Here is a 22,220-nt window from a genome sequence, read left to right on the forward strand (position 1 = left end):
TTCATCAATGAGCTTTTTTACCCCTCCTCACCCCCATCATAAGATCAGAATGAGGGAAATTCATTGATTGATACGAAACATTACACATTCGTAACTGCTCAAACTAAAACAGTCCATTTTGAAATGCACCAAGACCTAGATAATATCCAGACTGAGCTGAGCAGCGGCAAATAATTTTTGCACCAGGCGATGACCATCTTCAACAAAGAATCTAACCATCATCCCTTAATATTCAAAGCATTATGACGGTTGAATGCTCTACTAGAGACTGAAGGGGTAAGCTATATAAATACATTGGCTAAAATAACACAGTAGTGACCAGGAATCCTGCAATAAGTAATTCACTTCCTGACTACCCAAGACCTAACCACCATTTACAAGATACAAGTCACAAATGCGATGGAATATTTCTCACTTGCCAAGAAGAATGCTGCTGTAGCAACATTCCAAAAATTTCACATCACCTAGGATGAAGCAGCATTTTAATTAGCACTACAAGCATTTCACTCCCGACACCAGTGATGTTCAGCAGAGTCAGTGTGGACAATTTACAGGATGCATTGCAGATATTCATTTAGGCTTCTTCAGCAGCACACCTGTGACCACCAGTCTTAACAAGCACCTTAGTAGTAAATACTTGGGAGCACAATCTACAAGTAACCTTCCTAGCTATGTATCCTGACTTGTAAATAAGTTGCTATTCCTTCACTTCTGGCTCAAAATCTTGGAACTCTTCCTTTAATAGCATTGTGGGTCCAGCTGCACCAAATAAACTATAATGGTTCAGGAAAGCAGCTCATTACCCCTTTCTCAAGCAAGGACTGCTGAATGCTGGCAAAGCTAGAGAAGCCTGAACCCTGAATGAATAAACTAGAAATTATTGCAAGAGGATTTGAACGTGAAAATAAGAATGTTATCCTTTAGGCATGACCACATTTGTGTACTATGTACAGTTTCAGTGTCATAGAATCATAGAGATGTACAGCATGGAAACAGACCTTTTGGCCCAACTCGTCCATGCCGACCAGATATCTCAACCCTAATGTAGTCCCACTTGCTAGCACCCAGCCCATATCCCTCCAAAACCTTCCTATTCATATACCCATTCAGATGCCTTTTAAATGTTGCAATTGTATTAGCCTCCACCACTTCCTCTGGCAGCTCATTCCATACATGCACCATCCTCTGTTTGAAAAAGTTGTGTCTTAGGTTTCTTTTATATCTTTCTTCTCTCACCCTAAACCTATGACCTCTAGTTCTGGACTTTCCCACCCCAGGGAAAATAACTTGTCTACTTACCCTATCCATGCCCCTCATGATTTTATAAACATCTTTAAGGTCACCCCTCAGCCTCTGATGCTCCAGGGGAAATAGCCCCAGCCTATTCAGCATCTCCCTATATCTCAAATCCTCCAACCCTGGCAACATCCTTGTAAATCTTTTCTGAACCCTTTCAAGTTTCACAACATCCTTCCGATAGGAAGGAGACCAGACTTGCATGCAATATTTGAAAAGTGGCCTAACCAATGTCCTGTACAGCCCCAGCATGATCTCCCAACCTTTCGTCAATACTCTGACCACTAAAGAAAAGTATACCAAACGCCATCTTCATTATCTTATCCACCTGCGAGTCTACTTTCAAGGAGCCATTAACCTGCACTCCAAGGTCTCTTTGTTCAACAACACTCCCTAGGACCTTACCATTAAGTGTATAAGTCTTGCTAAGATTGCTTTTCCAAAATGCAACACCTCGCATTTATCTAAATTAAACTCTATCTGCCACTCCTCAGCCCATTGGCTCAACTGATTAAGATCCTGTTGTAATCTGAGGTAACCTTCTTCGCTGTCCTCTACACCTCTAATTTTGGTGTCATCTGCAAACTTACTAACTATACCTCCTACTTTCACATCCAAATCATTTATATAAATGACGAAAAGTAGTGGACCCAGCACCAATCCTTGTTGTACTCCATTGGTCACAGGCCTCCAGTCTAAAAAAACAACCCTCCACAACCACCCTCTGTCTTCTACCTTCAAACCAGATGAGAATGTCAATGCATTGGAGGTAGTCTAGAGGTTGTTTACTAGACTGATACTTAAAATAAGCAGGCTATCATCTGAGGACAGATTGGGCTTATTCTGACTGAAACTTCGAGTGAGAAATGATTTGCTTGAGGTATTAGGTTCTGAATGGACTTGTCAGGAAGAATAAGGAAAGGATGTTTACTCTAATGTGTGTCCAGAATGCAGAATCAGTGTTTAAAAATTAGGTGTTTTTTAATGACAGAATTGAAGAGAACTTTTTTTTCTCTCTCTCACGTAAGATTATGCAAATTTGGAACAAAGGCAGAAGTTCCTGGGAAAACTCAGCAGGTCTGGCAGCATCAATGGAGAGAAATCAGAATTAAATTTCCGGGTCCAGTGACCCTTCAGGCACAGATAGTGCCAGAATTTTTGTTTTTGTTTCTGATTTCCAGTAACCTCAGTTCTTTTGGTTTTATTCAAATTTAGAACTCTGCACCTCAGAAGACAGTGGATACAGCAAGATTGGAATGTTTTTCATGTGGAAGTAATCAAATCTTTGATTCTTATGCCTAATGAGCACTTGTCAAGAATTGTTGGGAATATGGAATTTGTTTCACAAACCAATCAGCCATGATATTCTTAGGGGCAGAACAGAAATGAGGGCCTAAATGGCCGCCTTAAACTCTTAATTTTCATGTTTATATGAAGATGATTTGTACCATCTAGGCCATTGTGTCACATTTAGGACTTAGTAGCAATGTATTCTTGGATGGACAGCCTGATGATTGTGGCAATAATATATATGCTAATTTTTTTTATATCCATCAGTTAAGGATTGTCAAACAGGCGAAAGTATGAGTTGAATTTTTCATGAAAATAGTAATTCTTCTCATATAAAAACATGATGGTTTTGGAGTTGGAAAGAAAGAGTTGATTTTCTATTTATTATCTTCCATTTTATCATTTATTGGAAAAATTCTGAGTATTTCAATCAAAGGTTACTTGCTGATTCTCAATTGTTTGTGATTTTAATTTAAGAAACAATCTAATAAGTCTGACTTCTTTTCGTTTCAAGTGCTGATAATTTATATGTTTGTTCTCTAGTAGTTCCAGATATATTCCTAACCATCCTGTTCAGGGTGGTACTTGAACCTGGGCCTCTTGGCACAGGGGCAAGAACACTACCATATTTAGAATACCATGTCCAATTTTGGGCCCCACACCTCAGGAAGGACATACTGGCACTGGAGCGTGTTCAGCGGAGATTCACAAGGATGATCCCTGGGATTGAAGGCCTGACATATGATGAATGGGTGAGGATCCTGGGATTGTATTCATTAGAATTTAGAAGGTTGAGGGGAGATCTATCAGAAACTTACAAGATAATGCATGGCTTAGAAAGGTGGGCGCTGGAAAGTTGTTTCCGTTAGGAGGGGAGACTAGGACCCATGGGCACAGCTTTAGAATTAGAGGGGGGCAATTTAGAATGGAAATGAGGAGACATTTCTTCAGCCAGAGAGAGGTAGGTCTGTGGAATTCATTGCCACGGAGCGCAGTGGAGACCAGGACGTTAAATGTCTTCAAGGCAGACATTGATACGGGGAGAGTGCGGATAAGTGGCGTTGAAATGCCCATCAGCCATGATTAAATGTCCGAATGAATTTGATGGGCCAAATGGCCTTACTTCCACTCTTATGGTCACTGCACCCAAGATGCTTTTGTCTGCTAGTTCCATTGTTTGTGTGTTAGAAAAAAAAAGACTGCTTTTGTTGCAGGGGCATACTTAGTGGGGATTGATTTGCTTTTTTTTTTCGCAGAACTAGAAGTATAACGCAGCACTGCTGTTTCCATTCACCTCCAAACTATTTCAAATCTTAACAGGGCTCTTGTGGCCCCAGTGGTAGTGTTCCTACCCCTGCACCAGAGAGGCTTGGCTTCAAGCCCCACCTGCTCCAGAGGTGTGTCATAGCATTTCTGAACAGGTGGATTAGATAAATAGGTTAATTTTTAAAAAATAACAAAATTCAAATCTTATTCGAGGGTTCTTGTGGCATAGTGGTAGGATGAACCAGGAGACATGGGCTCAAGTGCCCACCTGCTCCCAATCAAAATATTTCTGGAAAGGTTCTTGAGGAACATATCGTCAAATCTTAGCTGTAGAAGTATGTTCTCTTTTCATGGTTATAAGAAATACAGAATTTGTAGTTTGCTAAGGGAGAACCTACCTAATTTCTCTTGTTACATGCATTTCCATTATCCCCATGCAGCAGTGTGACTGATTGGTAATTAGGGCTTTCTGGTGTAGTTTTCAGTGAGGCTTCAGCCGATAGAATAGGAGAACTGTTGTATTAAGAGCCACATTACTCTAAGATGTGTGAATTGGTGGCCAACAAGTGTATCCAGAATCATTGGCTCCTGCATGCTATGAATTATTGCTTACTGAAAGTAAAGATTTAGTAGATGAAGCAGGAAGAACCTCTTATGCTTTGATATGTGAAGGGTATACAGAAGAAGGGAACATGGAACAGGATAATCCAGTGTATGAAAGAGAAAATTTCCTGGGGCTTTCAGTTAATAAAAACTGACAAATTAAATAGTTATTTTACACCTGTTTTTTTCCTTCCCACATCCATCCTTGCCCAATACTTTACTTCAAGCTTGTCTGTTTCCTTCAGGAGTACATTCCCCTGTGTTAGTCATCTATAAGGGTAGTATTCTGAAATCTGTATGGCTTAATTTGTTTTTTACTTTCTAGAATAATGTTCGTCAAAGATTGGCTACAAATCATTGCACTCTGTCTATGAATATTGTTTAAAAGCAACAACATTTGTTTATATTTGTGCTTTTATCTTTGTAAAACATCCAGAGGTGATCCACAACAGCATAATCAGACAAATATTGACAGAACTATAGAAGAAGTTATTTGAATAGGTGACTATTATAAGTTTGTTGGAAAATGGGTTTTAAAGAGTCACCTATGAGAGGTGAATAAGAGATAGAAAGTCCAAGAGATATAGGGAAGAAATTCCAGAGTTTAGTGTTTATACTTTTGAGGCATGGCTGTCAGTCCTATTTGGAAAGGACCAAGGCTCATACAAAGGCTAGATTAAAATCAAGCAAGCAGTGGACCTGAACGTTAACTCTGATTTATCTCCATAGATGCTGCCACACCCGCTGAGCTTTTCCAGCAATTTCTGTTTTTGTTTCTGATTTGCAGCATCTGCAGTTCTTTTGGTTTCTGTACCTGTTTGGATATTTTTGAGTGAAGTGGCCTTTCAGGGTAAAGCAAAATTTGATGCATCATACTCAGTTGCACAGGGAAGGCGTAAAAAGTGTGGGAATACAAAACTTGTCCGAGATTCAATTATGATGGAACACTATTCACATTTTCAGATGAGTTCACCTCCAAAAGCTTTCAAAAAGCTGAACACAAACTAGGGGAAAACAGCCAATTTGATTGTCAACCCATTTACCACGTTAACCATTCATTTGCTCCACCTTCAGTGTCGCTTGTTTAAAATCCTGGAATTTCTTCCCTAACAGCATTTTGGGCATGCAGGCACCAAATGAACCATACTAGGACAAAAAAGACACCTACACCTACATTCTCAAGGGCACCTAGGGATTGTCCTAAATGCTGGTCCTGATATCCATGAATGACGAAAGAGAAAACACTGATGGATGGTGATGGCATTATCCACCATATAAGGGGTGCATTGTGGTAAATGATCATTGTTTGACAGTATCTTCTATATTCATGACGTTCTATAAATTTGAAGAAGCAGGGCCACAGAAGCATGAAGAAACCATTACTTTTATATTTCTCCTATAAACCACATATCATCCTGACTTTGAACTCCATCGTCGTTCTTTTACTGTTGCTGGGTCAAAATCCTAGAACTTCCCTCGTACATCAAGATGAATTACAGCTTTTCAAGAAGGTGGCTTTCTCAGTCAGTTAGGGATGGAGAATAAATGGTAACTTTCCCAGTAACATGCTCGTCCCATAAAAAGATAACTTAAATCTCCCCTCCACTATCTGCTGGTTTGTAGACTATATCTGTTAGTGTAACAGATTTTATACACAGGTTGTTCTGCTCTAACGTGCATTTCATTAATATGAATGTGCTGTAGCATGATTGATGAATTGGGGATACTGTTTCTAAAGTGCAAACTTTTAAAACTGTGTTGGCTGTAATGCTGTTTCTAAAGCACAATTTTTCTATAATGCAGGGTTGCACGAGAACGCAACCATCATGTTGTAGAACTATCTGTATGTCCAAATGGTTCTATTTCTGTCCTGTTGGTAGCGATTTTGTTTTTTTTTTAACTACCATATTATTCAAAATAAGTACAGCTGTTCTATTTTTCTTGTTTTTCATCTCCATCTTTGTTATGCCCTACAATGTTTAATTTTCGGTCCTAATTTTTCGATAGAAAGTCTCAATAATCCCTATTATCTTTATTTTCCCTCAATGCATGATTACCTCCAGCTTTCCTGTTTAATTATACAGAATGCATTACTTTCTAGTCATATTAGTTCATTTTTAATAGGATTTTCTCTCACTTTTGTTTAACCATTTTTGGACTCATCAATATCAATAGTATGACATGTTCACAAGACATGATGATAGATCATAAATGATTTTAAAACAATTGGAGAGGCCTACTGAATGGGCAAGACCAGTTTAGTTAGAATACAATGTGGGGTTGCCCACTTTAGTTGGAAAATCAGATCTGCAGACATTCCTTAAATGTTTAAAGATTAGGGAGTGTAAATGTAAAAAGAAACTTGGGTGCCCTTGCAGATAACTGAAGACTAGCATGCAGGTGCACCAAGCTAATTGGAAGGCTAATGGAATGTTAGCATTTTTATTACAAGGGGATGTGAGTATAGATGTCATGAACCTTTGTTTCAAATAGGATAATGGTTTAAGCACACCTAGAGTAGTGTGTGCAGAGATTAGATCTCCTTTACCTCAAAAGATGCTATTGACATGGGGGAATGCAATGAAGGTTCACCAGCTTTATTCCCAGGATGGCAGGACTGTCCTTGAAGAAAGATTGGGCAAACTGAACCTGTTTCTCTTGAGTTTCAATAAATGAGAAATCTCATTGAAACCAAGAAAATAATTGAATGGATAGTCAGGTGAGATAGAGGCAGAATGTTTGCCTTGTGCGGGGAGTCCAGACTTATCAGGCACCATTTTAAAGTAAGTTAAGAGAATTTCTTCTCCCCCAAAGGTTGCAAACTCTTTAGAATTCTGTATCAGTGAGTGGTACGGAAACTCTGTCACTGAGTATGTTTAAGGTTGAAAATAATGATTACTATGGTGGCTCAGTGGTCAGCACTGCTGCCTCACAGCACCAGGGTCCCGGGTTTGATTCCAACCTTGAGTGATTGTGTAGAGTTTGCACGTTCTCCCCGTATCTGCATGGGTTTTCTCTGGGTACTCTCATTTCAGGTGCAGGCTAGGTGGATTGGCCATGATAAATTGTCCATAGTCTTCAGGGATGTGTAGGTTGGTAGATAAACCATGGTAAATGCAGAGTTATAGGGTAGATGGGTGGGTCTGGGTGGGATGGCCTTCAGAAGTTCGGTGTGGACTTGATGAACTAAATCGCCTGCCTCCACACTGTAGGGATTCTGTGATTCAATGGTGTTCTAGTATTGGGAAATATGTGGGTACAATCATACTTAATGGCAGGGCAATTTCAATGGACTGAATGGTCTGCTGCAGTTCCTATGTTCCTCCAATCCTAAAAGCTATAATTAGTTAAGCACATGGATTTTAAAATGGAAACAAAAAAGCAGATCACATTGTAAATTGACTACAATTTCTAGACAGAACTCAGACATCATCTTCTTATAAAACCACACCCTTGTATTGTGTTGACCGCATAAAGTGTCGACAAGAGGAAACAGATCAGTAGATGAGATGACTGTCTCTCCCAGTTCTTAACAAGGAAGAGCTATTAAACACATTATGCTTGATGTGGAGCTAATGGCTGACTGTTGATCACTTCCAAATGAACAATGGTGCTTGCCAAAAAGTCAGAAAACAGTTGTGAGGCATGGAGTTTTCCCAGCAAGTGAACAACAGTAAGAAGCAGAGAATTTGGCGAAGATGAAGAAAAGAGTTTGTCGGCATTAAGGCTAAATGGTAGTCTTATTAGGGAGTGGCAAGCATGAATATCATTATTACCGAATGTCACCTCAATTATGTACAGGTTGCCACACCCTGAGGTATGAGTGAGAAACTAGCTGGTGCCAGTTCCCCACTTGAAAGTCAGAACCTGACAGCTGCAACACCGGCATCCTTTGCTGTGACAGGAAGAGAGGCAGTTTGTCATGCTTGCCAGCACTGACCAGTCATAGAGGCTGACATATTGCTTTATGACACTGTCACTATCAGATTGTATGGCAAATGTACTTTTTGTGTTTCAATCAAATGGCCATGTATGAAATCTAAGACGATTAGTCCTTAGTCTGGTTAAGAAGGCTGTCAGTCAGTCGGAGGGTGCTGCTACATTTTGTAAAGGGCATTGTCCAATCTCAGTCCATGGGGATAGCCATGGTCATCCAAGTGCTTAGTGTCCTTACAGTTTTGGGATTCAACCATGGTGAGTCACACAGTTTGAGTGCAACCAGTCCAGGAATTACTAGTAAATCAGACAGGAAGTCGTAAAAAAGTCAGTTGAGGGGTTGCTGCATCCTCAATCAAGAAAGATAATGAGATATCCTAAGTGAGTGAGTAAGAAACACAGATAGTAGGAAAGGTTACTAGTTTGGGGATTGTGGGTGAGTGAGATCCATTGAGGGAAGATGTTGCATGCAGCAGTGAGTGTGCTAGACCATGACACTGGATGGGATGTGGGCACAGTGACAGTGTGTGGGTGGGTGTGTGTGATTACAGAGAGAAGATGATGGCACTTACCCAGACAAAGCATACAAGGTCAATAATTTTATTGTTAAGCATTCCTTCAAACCGTGGAAAACGCATTGGCCAGTATGGCTACATCAGACCAAGGTGGCAGCGTCAGCTGCAATGGTCTCCTCTGGCCTCCTCCATTTGTCCCCAGCATTACAAATACCAGTCTTCAGCCAATTCGATTCACTCCACGTGATACGATGAAAGGTTGGAGATACTGGATACTGTAAAGGCTATGGTCCCTGACAACGTTTGGCAATAGTACTTAAGACTTGTGCTCCAGAATGTGCCAATCCCCTATCCCAGCTTTTCTAGTACAGTTACATCACTGGCATCTATGTGACAATGTGGAAAATTGCCTAGGTATGTCCTGTACATAAAAAAGCAGGACCAATCTAACCCAGCCAATTACTGCCCTATCAGTCCACTCTCAATCATCAGTAAAGTGATGCAAGGTGTCATCAACAATACTATCAAGAAGTTTCTGCTGCGCAATAACCTGCTCAATGACACCCTGTTTGTGTTCCACTAGGGCCATTCAGCTGCTGACCTCATTACAGTTTTGGTTCAAAAAGAAACAAAAGAGCTGAATGGAGGTGAGTTGAAAGTGACTGCTCTTGACTTACAACCGAGTATTTCATCAACAAGTCCAAACAAAGCTGGAATCAATGCACATCGGGGCAAGCTGTCAGCTGTTTGGAGTCACGCCTGGCACATAGTAAGATGGTCATGGTTGGTAAAAGTCAGTCATCTGAGCTCCAGGATATTAGAATTAGAGTTCCTACAATGTGGATACAAGTCCTTTGGTGCAACATGTCCACACCGACCCTCCGAAGAGTAACCCATCCAGACCCATTCCCCTACCCTATATTTACCCCTGATTAATGCACCCAACCTACACATTCCTGAACACTGTGGGCAATTTAGGATGGCCAATTCACCTAATGTGCACATCTTTAGATTGTGGGAGGAAACCGGAGCACCCGGAGGAAACCCACGCACATACAGGGAGAATGTGCAAACTCCACGTACAGTCACCTGAGGCTGGAATTGAGCCCAGGTCCCTGGTGCTGTGGGGCAGCAGTGCGAACCACTGTGCCACCGTGCCATCCTGAATGGTGACGAAATATTTGAAAATGAACCTTCCAGCCCAGCAAGCAAAATTACATCCAGAACCTCAACCTGAGCTACAAATCTTCTCAAAACTCACGAACCCAGTTCACTCTTCAGCAGCAAACTTGAGTCTTAAAAGAATGTATTGATTAGATTGATGTTTCTGGTTTAGCGGAGATCTGAGAAAGAACTTTTTTCATCCAGAGGCCAGCAGATGCAGGAATGTACTGCCCGAGAGGGTGGCGAAGGCAGGCACTCCCAGAACACCAAAGATGCATCGGGATGGACACCGAAAACGCCAAGGGTCTGGCAGGCCACGGACAATCACAGCCAAACAGAACAGCAAATAAACTCGTGCAGTCTGGTGCCTACAGCCTGGCACTGACATGGTGAGCCAAAGGGCCTGGTCCTGTATGGTATGTCTCATGAATTTAGGGCTTAAACGTACAAATGCACCCATATCTCTGCAGGAGTTCCTCAGGGTTGTGTCCTAGGCCCGACCATCTTCAGCTGCTTTATCAATGACCTTCTCTCCATTTTAAGGACAGAAGCAGGGATATTCATCAAAGATTGCACAATGTTTGGCACCATTCATGACTCCTGAAGAAGGGCTTATGCCCGAAACGTCGATCCTCCTGTTCCCTGGATGCTGCCTGACCTGCTGCGCTTTTCCAGCAACACATTTTCAGCACCATTCATGACTCTTCAGATACAGAAGCAGTCCACGTTCAAATGTAACAATATCTGGACAATATCCAGGCTTGGGCTGACAACTGGCAACTAACATTCGTCCCACACAAATGTCAGGCTATGACTAATAAGAGACAATCTATCCACTGTCTCTTGACATTCAACAATATTACGATTACTGAATACTCCACTATCAACATCCTGGAGTAATCATTTATCAGAAACTCAACTGGACCTGTCACATAAACATTGTAGCTACAAAAACAGGTCAGAGGTTAGGAATACTGGGGTGATAGTGTGAAGGAATGCTCCCCGCTTTTCTGGAAGAGTGCAGCTTCAACTCCAACACTTAAGAAACTTGACACCATCCAGAACAAAGCAGCCCATTTGATTAGTACCACATCTGCAAGCTTCCATTCGCTCCACCATTGATGCTCAGTAGCAGCAGTGTGTACTTTCTGCAAGATATCAGCCATGATGTGGTGCTGCCAGTGTTGGGCTGGTCTGGACAAGGTCAGAAGTCATACGACAGCAACTTCACCTGACGAAGGAGCAGCGCTTCGAAAGCTTGTGATTTCAGACAAACCTTGTGGACTAAACCTGGTGTCGTGTGACTTCTGACCTTATCTGCAAGATCCTCAGCAGAAATTCACCAAAGATCTTCAGATAGCATCTTCCAAATTGTAACATTTAAAAGACATTTGGATGGGTATATGAATAGGAAGGGTTGGAGGGATATGGGCCAGGTGCTGGCAGGTAGGACAAGATTGGGTTGGGATATCTGGTTGGCATGGACGGGTTGGATCGAAGGGTCTGTTTCCATGCTGTACATCTCTATGACTCTACTTCCATCTCCAAGGGCAAGGACAGCAGATAACATGGGAACACCACCACCTTCAAGTTCCTCTCCTTACCACTCACTGTTCCTTCAGTGTTGCTGGGTCAAAGTCCTGGAATTCCCTCCCTAGTGACATTGTGGGTCAACTGACAGCACGTGAACTACAGTGATTCAAGAAGGCAATTTACTATCACCTCAAGGGTAACGAGGGATGAGCAATAAATGCTGGCTAGCCAGCAATGTCCCTTCCCCAAAAAAAGAATTTTAAAAAGTGTTGGGTAAGAGGACAACAGTGCTGTCCTTTCACCCTGGAATTCCAGATCTTGGACAGTGAAGCAGGTTTCAAGTTTGCCCATCTCAGCCACGTTATTTGGAACTGCGCAACAACAAACTGTGGGAAGTCCCTGGCATGCAGTGTTTGAAATAGTGTACAACTGAGGTTTACTTATTGGACTCATGGCTTGAACACGTGAGCACTTCTGAATCTTCTGAGTACAAGATAAAATGAGCAATGCTGTGAAGGGAGGATACAATGTATGAGAACAGTCACCAGGCATCATGATAGTAAACCTTCCACGAAACTCCATAAAATATTGGAAAATGTAGTCCATTGAAAGCATCTCATTAAGTTGAAACTGATTCAATCAGGAACTCAGTTATAATACCAAAACATTCGATCTTTGGGGAAAAGAAGATTTAATATTCTAAAAAAAGCCATATTTCAATCTTAAGGATTTACTGCCTGTTAACATTGGTGTGCTAAGAATCTAAGAACTGCTAAATTCCTGTTTGCTCTTAAAACCTAGTTTCCCTGAAGTTGACTCTTGATAGAAAAATATTCTCCAGCCTGAGCTAAGTCTCCTTTGGCTCTCAACCTCTTCAAACCCTTAATTCCAAAAACAATTGCATACTTGCTTAGAAAGTGGACCTAGTCTGTATGCAAACATCATCGTGTTGCACCTTCATAATCTACAAAAGGAATTCACAAATGTTCAGCCATCTGCAATCACCTGAACCCCAGATCCTTCAAAAGGAGCCTTCACTGGCCACTGACTTTCCAGACTCAGTCAAAACTCACAAGTTAGTGTTCATGTTAACTAAGTTTTGCATTGTTCTTGATTATAAACTTTCTACTTCTACTCTGTTTGCTTCCTTTCACTCTTGTCTGTATTTGTTGAGACAATCATCCCCTGGATTTGAACGCATGAATAAATCATACTTTGTTTTGAACGTTAAAGTGTTTGTTTGTTTGTCATTTTAAAACTGAACTTTACAAACAGAGGTCATATAGACCGGGGCCTATTTCATCGGGGAAAGGAGATTAAATTAAAAAAAACACCTCTGCTTATGGTCAGAAGAGGGGAATAATGATTTCAATTTACCGGTCCATCAATTCTTCCCTACACATTCCTTCCTGTTTTGTTCAAATTTTAGCTGCTCATCTTTCTTGTAAAACCATCTTCCACCTATTGGTTTAAAGGCTTTACCTTTTCATTAAATACCATTTCTGCTCAAGTCTGAATGATGTCCTAATCTTGATGTGTGGTTCATTATCTGTGGAGTTGCGAGCTATATAGTCATCAGTGAACATTTCCCCGCTCTGATCTTGAGCTGGCGGTAAAGGTTTTGATGAAGACGCTGAAAGTAGTTGATACCAGGACACTATCCTGGGGAACTCATGCAGCAGTATCATGAGACACCAACCAGGAGAGATGTTTTCTCCCCCGCCTTCCTTAAGTTTCCCTTTGTTTAAGTTTTTCAAGCTTGATGCCTCTCATTCAAATATTTTCGTAATGTCAGGGACAGTCAATCTCATTTCACATCAGTGATGAAGCCGTTTTGTTCATGTTTGAACCAAAGTTGCATTGAATTTTGGAGGCAAGTGTCTCTGGGGTCCCAAACTGATTTTTGAGTTTTTTTGCTGAGTAGGTTACCACTTAATCACACAGTCAATGATACTGTCACTACTTTGGTGATTAGACTGGGCAGGATCTTCCCAGCCCTGAATGACGTGGAATAATGGTAAGTCATTTGTGAAAATGTGGTGAGAAAGAAATAAGAATCTCAATGGTGGTGGGAGGAGAAACAGGTCTGGTCCTACAGCCAGGTTTTGAATAGTGAAATAACAATCTTGCTCGTGAGCAGCAAGAGACTTAATTTGCGTGATACCATTACCTAGTCTTGCCTCATTGGTAAACATTTTCCTATTTTCCCTTGTTCCTGAGAGAAACTCGACAGCAACAATTCAATGACTCCATCTTACCACTTACTCCCCCAGGCCTCCATTATGGACAACAGTCCCTTACATCTTACATTATGCTCCATGGGCTGCAACCACCCATACATCCCATTCAAGGAAATTGGTGTTGGACATATGCCACCTTACCACACCTTTATGGCACATCTCTGATCTACTTAGAATCCAGCTGTCCACTTCAATGTTGCTTCTTTGAGCATGCTAGCACTTTTCATTGTAGTGCTGCTGCCAGGAAAGTTTAGCCTCATGGGCAGGCACTCATCTTATGGTTTGACCAGGGTCCATTTTAAGATTTCTTGCTTGCTCTCCTTGAGCACACCTTTTTTTTTCATTGGCTTGGATGCTTGTAGCATATCTGTTCTCCGTTGCCTTTTTATTTATATTTGACCTCTCAGTCTGAGTTTTAAAGCTTACACTATTTCCGTCTTGCCTTGCCTTTTAGCCCAGACACGAAGGCACTCAGTTTGTAGTGATTGTGAGCAATGGTCAGTTAAATGTTAGAATATGTTGTAATATGATGCCATGCTACAGCAATTTAAACTTGCATGTATCTGCAGCTTACAAAAAAAAACACAGGCATGTGCTTCAATCAAAGCTGTGAGCATACCTCAAAATCTAAGGGGAGTATTTCTCAGTCAGGTCAAGATAATCTGTCTTCAGTCAGAGGTCTTGGCATAAGAGGTCAAGGCTATTATCTGCTATCAGTTCAGGGGCTTGAGCATTGTCAGTCAGCCATTTGGGACATTCAAGGTCAGGAGATCCATATCACCGCAGTCCAGGGGAAAGGCCACAATCAGTTCTGCAGGTCCAGTGCAACCATAGTAAGTTAGTTGGGGAGCTGAATAGGGATCAGACAAAGATACAGTCACTCATCAGTTGCTTGGGTAAAGGCCACAGTCATAATTCAAAGAGGTGTGTCCAAATGTATGAAAGTTAAGTACTGATGGGCTTGACAGAGGACAAGGAAGAAGGGGACATGGAGTTTTAAGGCTGAGTTTGTGATTCACTATGCTAATTTAGTACCTACATTGCCTTTCATTCGCATATGAATCATAAATGAACAATGGAAAATGACTGTGACCACACCCAGAGTGGGCCGAGTGAGTTTTTTTTCTGCCTGAGCTTGTGAGGTCTACTTGTAAGCAATGTAAAGCCCTTCAAAGGGCAGTTGTATTAATTGCTCATAATAATGATAAAAGCTGAAGCCATCAGCAATCATACTACCCTTTGTGTGAAACACACGCATGCTCAACTGTGTGGGGTACAATTCTTAGTCACCAAGCAGTCTTGACCATGTTGTTGCAGACTGAACATCATCAGCTTTGTGAAGCAGAAGTAATCACCGCTGTACCTAAAAGTGGAACCAGTGAGTGATAATTCACGATTCCCAGATCTTGTAAACTGCAAAGCTAACTTTTGTCTCACGTTGAACTATAAAAAGACAATAGGACTGTTTTTTCGTTAGAGGAACACCATACTCAGATGAGGGGTGAGGTTGAGAAGACAGGATTTTCATGGTAACTTGAGTCAGAGCAGGAACTGAACTTATGTCAGAGGACCTTTTTGTAGAGGCATATCATGGCACTCCATCTCCTATTGTGTGGAGGAGTATGCTAAATTGTCATTTGTGAGCAATGCAAATGTTGACAACTCACATTACTAAGGACCTGTTGTTATAATACCCACTGGGGTTCACTGATAGCATGATCAACAGGTCCAGCCACAGCATGAGTTATCATTGCTATTGTGCAACAAAGGCGCAGAGAAGTTGAGGAAGATGAGATGCACCAACAAGCTTAGAACCAGCAGCATCCTCCAGAGTTGAAGATGTCCTCAGGATGTGCAAGAAGTGCAGGAGACTCAGTCTATTGTCCTAAACCCCTCTCCTACAGCTGATTGCAGTGCAATATTACTGCAGATCAAGGATATTCTGAAATCTTTCACAGAATGACACTAACTGCTGTGTGAGACCTGCGAACTGAAGGAGTAGGTGACCATCCTTTCCTGGGTCATTAAGGTGACAGCTACACCTTCACGCAACTAGAGGCTTCCAAGGATCCACTGGGGACCTGCATGAGATCTCTTAACCTTCAGTCTACAATGTACCAATGCTGTTACTGAAGCATTTTGTACCAGAGTGCACTGCTTCAGCTCAGTTCCTCATGATGTGGTCAATGCTGCAGCCTGCGTAATAGGCTCTGTCAACATAGTTGGTGCTCTCAGGTGCCATGACATCAGATACTGTGCACATGTCACATTCAAAGCGTCATATCATAACGTAGCTGATTTCATAACCAAACGAAGATTCATTCTACAGACATAGAAGGTACTTGTGAGCATCAGTACCACTTTGTCGCATGGGCCAGGTACTCGGCAGCTGCCATAATGCCTATATTCAAGGAAAGGATACCAGATCGGGATGATAAATGAGAGAAAAGGATTGCTCTCTGCAACCATAGCCTCTGACTGAGTCTTGACTTAGATGTAGAGATGCTTATCCTTCAACTCGGGCCATCATGGAGGTCTTCTATCATCTGTCTTTCCCTGATCTCAGCCAGGGTGGGGATGATTGTTGAACATCCCCCTCCTATTGGTTGTTTAATTACCCACCACTAATCATGACGACATCTGGCAAGACTTCAGAGCTTATATCTCATTCTTAAGTTTCTGGCTCTGTTTATCGCCCGCTATTTGGTATGCATGTAACATGACATATGCATGCAGGTGATAAGCATCAACTTACAATTTCTGGAGATCTTCTGTAGTGTAGCACCCTCTAAAGGCACTCTGTGAGTTGCATGGGTTTCTGTGTTACTATTTAACCAATCAGTTGAAAAATTGTCACTGAGACAGTTAGTTTCAATTGAAATCTATAATTTACGTTCATTGTAATGTCATGTTCAGAATTCAGAATGAAATGAGTCAAACAATGAGCTTTTTTTTAAACAAAGGAATTCCATGCATATAGAACTAAGTTTTTAGCAGCAGGGAATAAGACTTGAGTATTGTTGAAAAAGATACATTTTGTATTACGTTATCAATTGGCTATTTGTATACCTGAGACAAAGGTGCAATAAAGATGAGCAACAACGTAGTTTGACTTGTAGGTAAGCCGTCTATTTAATTTCTTCAAGGGTGCATTAAACACAAGGTTGTGCCAGTTTTAATTTCAAACATTGATTGACGCAAAGGCTTAGTCTCATGATTGCAGGGATATTAACTGCAAGGTGAGATTGAACAGGTTTGCAATAGGGTGGTTAATTAAGCTTTGTGCTTGTTTTGAAGTGCGTTGATTTCTTTCATTTTTCAATTTAATCTGTTTATGCTGCTATGTTGCTTCAGTAGATGACTGTGCCATAAGCAGTACCTATTTAAGACACACCTTCACCATAAACTCATGCGAGTGGTTTTGCAAATTAATAAAAAATGCCAATAAATATTTAATGAATCTCTAGCTATGTGTTCTCTGAAAGTGAGGAGGTTGTTCTTGCACATGGTTTCAATTTTGTTGCCCCAATATCCTACATCCACCAGGAAGAGGTATTTGCTAAATTTGAACTCCTCTATGCCCGGTGACCTATCTATCTATATATCCACAAACTGATGTCCAATAAAGACAGTGTATCCTTGAAAAGATGCAAAGCAGACCTCGTGCATGGATATCATGCAATTCCAAAAGACCTATCCAATTTTAACACACAATGTGAATACAATGAGACCTCAAATGCACACCATTCTTAATGATAAGTCCAAAGTTTTATCCATTAGGCCTGTTGCTTAGCGTGATTGGACAACCTTCTACAAAAGCAAGTTTAAAACAATGCTGGTTGAACTTATATAAGAGCAATCACTGCTGGGTGATATATATAGCAAAACCATCCTCTCTGTGTCTACTTATGTATGAGCTGCCCAAGCCACATAAGTGCTGTCCCTTTACGACCTTTGTGTGTGATCAGCCTTATACAGCATAAATCAATCAAATTGTTGAATGAATTGTTACAATCACTTTTCAGCAGCGAAGGATGTTCTACCATTTGCAGAAACTATACGGGAATTGCATATTGATTGCAGCACAGATTATGTGCTCATTTGACATTGCTCTTCAGAAATGAACTACTCAAGGAAACTCAGTCGTTAGCACTGTTGCCTCGCAATGCTAGGGAACCAGGTTCAATCCAAGTTTTGGGTGACTGATTGTGTATGGAGTTTACACATTCTCCCTGTGTCTGCTTGGGTTTCCTCCTGGTGCTCTGGTTCCCCCTCTCAGTCCAGTGATGTGCAGGTTGCGTGGCTTGGTCATGCTGAATTGCCCAAAGTGACCAGGGATGTGTAGGTTAGGTGAATTAAGCATGGAAAATGTAGGGATTGAGTCTGGTGAGATGCTGTTTGGAGAGTCAGTGTGGACTTGTTTGACTGAATGGCCTGTTTTCATACTTAAGAATTCCATGATTACTTCTATGAAATCGTAGACAATTGCACTGAGTACTGTATCATTGTGATCTGGACCCATCACTAATGTCTGAATTCATTAATCTTATGAGTTTAGTTCATGCAGTCTTAGAGGGCCAAAGGACGTGTTAGAGTGCTGTACTGTTCTTCGCAGTTATACTGGCAGAATGGAGAAGGAAATTGACCTCCCTACAACGCTGTGCATTTTTCCAAGTGGATGAGTCTGTACTACCCCACGTGGCAATCTCTGACCAGTCTGCTACAGCTTAGTGTTTTGGCCTCTTCTACTGGTCTTAGGGGGAAGAGGATGCCCACCATGGCATCATCCCATCCATTAGGACCTCCAATTCTCTGTTCACAAAATGGAATGACAGTTCTACTTTCTCTGTCATGTCTGGGGCAAATATCTGGAACCCTGCTGGCCAATGACCGTACTTGTCTGGGAGCAAAATGGCTTTTTAAGGATGGCACTAGTTAGAGATGCCAATCCATTTGGGGATAGCGAGGAGTGGCGAGTTTTTTTGGGTGCAGCAAGTGGTAGAATTGATAAATAATGGCAAGATATTTAGTTAATGAGGTGTGTTTGTAAAATGCTAAGGGGAAATTCACAAGACTTTGTGCAGAGAAACACTCTATGAAACTCAATAAAACTGATGCTTAGCCAAGAAAATTCTAAGAATTTGTCAGTTATCACTATTTGCATTGTACTGCCTTACTTTCTACTCTTTCACAACATTGTGAACATCTTATCCATCATTGTGAACATCTGACCAATATTTGAATTTTGTTATACCTTTTCCTGTATATCCCTAATTGCCACATCCTTCCAATCATTGAATCCTCTCTGGAATATGTCATATGAGTATAAGATCTGAGCAGTTAGTCTTTGAATGTGATACCTGTATGGGTCGTAATCTCATTATTGTCACAGATACCCTACAGTGTGGAAGCAGGCAATTCAGCCCATCGATTCTACACCAAAGAGCTTCCCACCCAGAACCACCCTACTCCTGTAACTCTACATTTCCCATAGCTAACCCATCTGACCTGCACATCTTTTGACTGTGGGAGCAAACCAGAGCACCTGGGGGAGCAGACACAGGAAGGACATGCAAACTCCACACAGTCACCTGAGGGTAGAATTGAACCCGGGTCCCTGGTGCTGTGAGGTAGCAATGCTAACCACTGGGCCACCGTGCCACCTATTATTATTATTACTTAGTTCTTGATCCACCATATTTTATGACTCGGAACCCTCAAATCAACACAAGATACAAAGTGCTTTGTTTACTCCTATCAGCTACCCTGAGTCTGATATCTTAATGTTCACTCTGATTAAGAAGGCTTTTGTGGTACAGTGGTAGTGTCCCTACTTCTAGACCAGAGGATCCGGACTCAAGTCCCATCTGCTCCAGCCAAATTACAATGTGACTCAGCAGTTGATTAAAAAAACTTCACTCTGATTAAGGACCTCTTCTGACAATAGTAGTGTCCCTACCTCTAAGCCTGGAGGTCCAGGTTCAAATCCACACCTGCTCCAGAGGTGTGTAATACATTTCTGAACATGTTGATTAAAAAATATCTTCTCTCTGATTAAACATGATGAATGAACTTTGACAGTTTAAATGTCATGTTTGACAAGTACAGTCTTGCCATCATGACCTTTTTGCCTTGCTAGTGTGTCTCCATTTACAACAGCCCTATCACCAAATCTCCTGACTTAAACTATGTCTCAGATGGCAATCTCAAGGCTTGTTTTCACTGTCGCTGGGTAAAAATCCTGGGATTTCTTCCATAATCACTCTGGATGTTCCAGCACAACTTTGATTGTAGTGGTTCCAAAAAGCAGCGCACCCTCACCCACTTTGGACAAGTTGGTCATGCGTAATAAATGATACCTCGCCAACAATGTCCACAGCCCACAAATGAATTTTTTAAAAATAAAATGTTCTTACGCAAAGCCTCATTGACACCTCGCTGAATTTTATTTAAGGCCTCAATCTTGAAGAAACCTTGTCTCCTTGCATTCAAATACACGAAAAAAGTGGAACATGTGCTTTAAAAACAGAAAAAGTGTGAACAGAACATTTGCAATTTTACTCACAGTATCAGATTGGGTGCTTAACAATTTAGTCATCATTTTAAATCTAGTGGTTTTCCTTTCTGTGGCCCAGTCGAAAGATAGGTGCATTTTTAATGTATATCTCTGTGGATTAAGCAACTTCCACTTCATCTAACTCTGCTCTTATAGGTGTCTCAACCCTTCTCCCACCTTCTTCCTGTCATAGGTCTGTAGTCATGGCACCATACTGGGGTCACAATGGGAAAATGTTTTGTAAAAACACATATATATGAAAATGCTTGGGAATCACTGTCATACATTAATTCAGATTATATCTTCTAACCATGTGCAAGTCATTCTTTGCATTATCAACATATCATTTTTAAAATTACATATCAGAAATATATAACGGGGGGGGGGGTGTGGAACACTCAAGATATGGGGGAGTGTGTAGTACAGCATTGGAAGGCTTGGTGGATTATGGGAAGGAGTGTTAGTGGCAGTGACCAACACCATGTCCTTGACAAGTGAGCGTAGCAAAGTTTGGAGGAACAGGATGGGCATCATTAAGCTATAATGCTGTGTCAGGGTTAGGCAGGCATGCCCTGACAGGCATTAGGACTGAGATGTGTGTATTGGTGTCAATGGACGCCTCTATGGGCCATAGAGCCTTCAGAATGGAACCCAAGCACACCCCACACCCTTCTTAATATGTTATCAGTATGCCAATTCATTGCTTTAATTGGCTGCCTGCTTCCACTTGGTAGATGGCCAAGTTGGTATTATTCCTGGTTTAGATACTATTCTATGGCAGGAACAAGTTGGGTTCCCCTCTTCATAGTTAAAAAATCACACACTACCAGGTTATAGTCCAACAGGTTTATTTGGAAGCACTTCATGCCACTGTTAAACTACCTGTCTAGCCTCCAAGTATGTCTCTGGAGGGCTGGTTAAATTCAGGCCATAACTATTACACTGCCAAGCCTGAAATAATCTGCCAACCAAAAACAAAATAATTACTTACAAAAACCATAAATTATTGCAAAAGCTCATCACGTCTAGTAACATTTGTGGAGAAAATCTGAGGAAGAGTCACTCAATCTGAAAAGTTAATTATGATTTCTCTCCACAGATGCTTCCAGACTTGCTGAGCATTTCAGCAATTTCTGTTTTTGTTTCTGATTTACAGCATCCACAATTCTTTTGCTTTTTATTCAAAATAATTACTTGATGCCTTGACTCTTGTTGTGACATGCTTCCATTTCTGTGTATGTGTATATGGCCAATGTTGACTAGTATTCTAAATCTGCCAATATTGTTTTTTTTCAAGATGCTGCTTGGCTGTGCATGTTTTGTGAAAGCATAAGAAATGCTTTGGTAACTGAAGGTAGCCTTAATATTGTCTCAGCCTTAATATTTGCTGCATTGTCAGCCCTTTGACACTTGTGCTTGTATCAGATCCTTATTTATGCACCTTTAAATGGCATTTTTAGCATTGTTAATAGATTGGAATAAATTTGTAGAACAAAAGTATGCATCAAATCAATTATCCTCATGAGCATGCTATATTTAAGTAAAAATCAACATGATACAGCATTTGAATATTGGTACCGAAGATAATCTGTTAACTAAAATATATTTCACGTTCAATTGATTTTTACATTAGAGTTATTTTCTGTGTTGAAATAACTCTACAGAGGCTGGTAGCCTGTCACCAAGTCATCCTTTATTTACATGTGGTGAGTCCTTGACATGATCCAGCTCCCTCTGAGCCAGCCCTCAGAGTGAACAGGATGTATGACACTGGTTTATTTTTTTTTTCTTTTTTTTTCTTTTTTTTTTCTTTTTTTTTTC

General features: G+C 41.0%; 1 protein-coding gene across 7 annotated transcripts in view; it reads left to right on the forward strand.

Annotated features, from left to right (window-relative positions):
* Nucleotides 1-22,220, forward strand: part of LOC122563754 (adhesion G protein-coupled receptor B2-like) — a 776,300-nt gene that overhangs the window by 220,203 nt on the left and 533,877 nt on the right. The window contains exons 1-2 of one of the 7 annotated variants that reach the window (XM_043717948.1): nt 18,834-18,838; nt 22,064-22,069. The exons of the other annotated variants lie outside the window; for them this stretch is intronic. The gene's annotated coding sequence lies outside the window, so the exon portion shown is untranslated. Of the gene's footprint in view, nt 1-18,833; nt 18,839-22,063; nt 22,070-22,220 lie in introns of those variants that run through there. 7 annotated transcript variants of the gene reach the window in all.

Source organism: Chiloscyllium plagiosum, chromosome 27, assembly GCF_004010195.1.
Source record: "Chiloscyllium plagiosum isolate BGI_BamShark_2017 chromosome 27, ASM401019v2, whole genome shotgun sequence".
In the NCBI taxonomy this organism is placed as follows: Eukaryota; Metazoa; Chordata; class Chondrichthyes; order Orectolobiformes; family Hemiscylliidae; genus Chiloscyllium; species Chiloscyllium plagiosum.